This window comes from Eutrigla gurnardus (assembly GCF_963514095.1).
Source record: "Eutrigla gurnardus genome assembly, chromosome: 9".
NCBI lineage: Eukaryota > Metazoa > Chordata > Actinopteri > Perciformes > Triglidae > Eutrigla > Eutrigla gurnardus.
In genome coordinates this window covers 6032932-6037160 of record NC_139923.1, presented here as the reverse complement: position 1 = coordinate 6037160, position 4229 = coordinate 6032932, and positions in this window count along the sequence as shown.

Genomic DNA, 4229 nt, shown 5'->3' with positions numbered 1-4229 from the left:
ATGAGAGAGCAGAAGGGAACTATTAACGAACTGACAACATCCCTGAAAGGAAATCACAATGTTACGAAGGAACAATTCAAGCGACTTGATGATCAAATGAGTGCAAACCATCGAGAACTTTTCACTATGATTAACACACATAAAGAAGGCGTAGAAATCGAAATGGATAAACTGATGAAGGGAATCAATCAGATGGTGGAAGAGGAAGTGAAGAACTCTGAAACTTCCTTGTTATCAGAGATTCGCTTCATGGTGGAACAACTTCAAGTGGAGATCCAACAGGAACTAAAAGGCTATCTCTCTGCTACACATGAACGTATGAGTAAGCTATCAGAGACTGTTGACGCTAGTCGTGAGGAACTAACCCAACTGACCACACACATGAGGACAGTAGAGCGGGAAGGTAAAGAACGGTTGCAACTTCTTGACAAAAAGACCTCTGAACTGGAAGGACAGTTAGAAACCTTCAAGGAAGAAGTCAAAGCCGTCTCTTCATCTTCTGGGTCTTCTGGTCCTAGTGGAACTATGAGCGAACCATCGCCAGATGTAGTTACTCCACCTACCATGGTAAAAAAAGATCACATTAGGTTGACCTTTCCTACCTATGGTGCACCTACTGATGATCCCGATCCTCTTAATTATCTGTCCAAGTGTCATGACTTTCTTGCTTTACATCCTTTAGCTGATCCTGACATCTTGGCAACTTTTAGAACCGTCCTTTATGGTACAGCTCGGGATTGGTGGGAGATTGCTAGACTGGAGGTCACGACTTGGCGTCAGTTTGAAACTGTCTTTCTGTCTGCTTTCCTCGCAGAGGACTATGAGGATGAACTTGCGGAACGGGTAAGAACCCGCAGACAAAAGGAGAATGAACCCATCCGGGACTTTGCTTTCTCTTATAGAGCTCTTTGTAAACGGTGGAATTCTTCTCTTACTGAAGCTAACATCGTTAAGATGCTTCTGAAAAGTATCAAACCTCATCTTGCTAGTCAGCTTAGGGGTCGAGTAGACACGGTTGAAGATTTGGTGCGTCTTGGACATCAGTTCGAGAAAGATCATGTGCAACAGCTTGAATATTATCGACAAATGGGAGTTCGAAATCTTCATCCACCTCACAAAAATCCTGTCTTCACTCACCCTAATGATAAGCCGAAACCATCTGTCTTGTGTTGGAGATGTCAGGGTGACCATGCTCCTGGCTCTTGCCCGCATTATCATTCACCGAGTGCCAACTCACCTACTGCTCATCGGCAGCAGGGGCCGCCAAGACATCTCTCACGGGCTCCAAAGCCAAAGGGTCCTTCGGGTAATGGTTCTGTGACAGTGGTGAAATCTAAAAAAGAGTGCAAACAAAAAGCTCAACCACGTCATGAAACAATGATAGCAGAGACTGCTAATTCACTGGAATCCTCCTCCAGTCCTGAACAACTTGTTGTGCCGGTTTCCATTGGTACATGGCATGGAAAGGCAATAGTTGACACCGGAGCTAGTTATACACTCATACATGAATATTTGTGGGTGGAATTGAAAGGGTCAAAGACTGACCTACAACCATGGACAGAGAGTCCTTTGTACCTCGCCAACGGTGAAGCTGCCATTCCACTGGGATGGGGAAACCTCTGTGTTGACCTTCAGGGCAAAGAGTCTTCTCTACCAGTGGCTGTACTTGGCCAAGAATCCTTAGCCTATGGTATGGTGCTTGGCCTGGATTTCATTTCTAATGTCAAAATGATAATCAACGTGGCTGATAAAATTTACAGTTTTCTATCCACTCCTGCTGTGACTTATCCATTCCAGCCTGGAAGTGCATCACTTCCACGGTACAATCCTTGGAAAGCAACTTCAAACCTCCCAGTGATAAAAAAACGTCCAGGTCAAAATCTTTCGCTGGTCAGTTCTGTTCCACCACCCATCCTCGCTTTGGAACCTGTACGATTAGAAGCAAAAGATTATATCAATAAAGCTGTGAACGATGCTCATCTACAAAATGAAGAAAAGAAACAGCTACGACTGCTCCTAGAGGCTAATCCACAGGTCTGCACAAATCAACCTGGGAGAACTGATGTTTTGCAACACACCATTTACACCACAAATTGTGTACCAATTAAACAGAGACCTTACCGGATGTCCGCGGCCAAACAAGCAATTGTGGAGGAACAGTTACGAGATATGATCGATTCTGGAATTGTTGAACCTTCCCATTCTGGATGGGCTTCTCCTGTGGTTCTACCTCCCAAGAAAGATGGTGGCCACAGATTTTGTGTGGACTTTCGGAAAGTTAACTCTGCCACCGAAACTGACGCTTACCCTCTTCCTAACATTAACGAAATCTTAGAGTCACTTTCCGGGTCCTCTATTTTTTCTACAATCGATTTAAACAGTGGGTACTGGCAGGTACCAATGGACCCAGTTAGCAAAGCGAAAACTGCTTTTGTCACTCACGCTGGACTGTATCAGTTTAATGTCATGCCTTTTGGTCTTAAAAATGTGCCAGCCACCTTTCAAAGGCTTATGGAGATGGTTCTAGATGGCCTGAGAGGAAACACTTGTTTAGTCTATCTTGATGACATTATTGTCTATTCTTCCTCTGTAGCTCAGCATTTTGAACGGTTGCAAGCTGTGCTAGATCGACTACATAAAGCCCACTTGACCATAAACCTAAAGAAATCAAAATTTTGTCTGACGGATATTCGATTTCTGGGACACATTGTCTCTGGAACGGGAGTAAGCGCTGATCCTGAGAAAGTGGAAGCCATCAGATCCTACCCCGTCCCCACCAACCTTAAGGAAATCCAGAGGTTCCTAGGGCTTGCTGGGTGGTATCACAAGTTTGTGCCCGATTTCTCAAAGATAGCTCAACCTTTGAATGACCTGAAGAAAAAGGGAACTCCTTTCGTGTGGAGTCAAGCTTGTCAGCATGCTTTTGATCAGTTGAAGTCTTGTCTGATCTCACCCCCGGTCCTAGGTCATCCAAACCTTGACCTGTCTTTCAGTGTGTATACCGATGCCAGCAATACAGGCCTAGGAGCGGTATTGACTCAGAAAGGAGAAAATGAAAGAGAAGTCGTGCTAGCTTACGCTAGTCGAACCTTGAACCGAGCCGAAAAGAACTATTCTGCAACTGAAAAAGAATGTCTAGCGATTATTTGGGCTCTGGAGAGATGGCAACATTATCTCGAACCAAAGCTTTTCACGGTCATTACTGATCATTCTGCTCTAAAGTGGGTCCTCTCATCCACCAAAACCACCAGTCGGTTAATCCGATGGGCCCTAAGATTGCAGAAATTTGACTTCATTGTGGAATACAGGAAGGGAAAGCTAAACAGTGCTCCTGATGCTCTTTCCAGGATCCCTCCTGATGTCCAATGCTGTCTATATGTTAAGAAACTGGATGGAAATCTGCCCATATCTCTCGAGAAGATATGGGAAGAACAACATAAAGATCCTAAAGTAGTGGAGATTTTGCAACAACTGGCCCACAAGGACAAGAAAGTGGACCAGGAGTTTGCAGTCCTGGAGGATAAACTATATCGAAAAACACAACTATCGGAAAATAAGTTTCACTATAGGCTCTACATTCCCCTTAGTCTGGTTCAGGAGTTACTCCAGAAATACCATGAAAGCCCTCTAAGTGGTCATGTGGGTGTCTTTAAAACCTACAAAAGACTTTATGAGGTAGCTTATTGGCCAGGGATGTGGACCGGCGTGAAAACATTCATCCGTCATTGTGCAGTGTGTCAGAGTTTGAAAGCTAGTAACCAAAAACCTGCTGGAAAAATTCAACAGACCAATGTCACAGCTCCGAATGAAATGCTTGGCATTGATCTTATGGGTCCTCTGCCCAGAAGTCCACAGAGATATGAATATCTTTTAGTGGTGGTGGATTACTTTACCCGCTGGGTTGAGTTTACTCCCCTAAGGACCGCTACAGCCCAAACAGTTGCCCGATTTCTGAAAACGGAGATCTTTACAAGATGGGGTGTACCTGACTACATTCTATCTGATCGAGGACGTCAGTTTGTGTCTGAGGTGTTCAGAGAACTCTGCGAACAATGGACCGTAACTCCCAAACTTACCACCGCTTATCACCCACAAACTAATATGACCGAAAGAGTGAATCGTACCCTAAAGTGTATGATCGCCTCTTACGTAGATAACAATCATGCTAAATGGGATCAATACCTCCCAGAGTTCCGATTTGCCATCAATTCCGCTGTTCAAGAAACTAC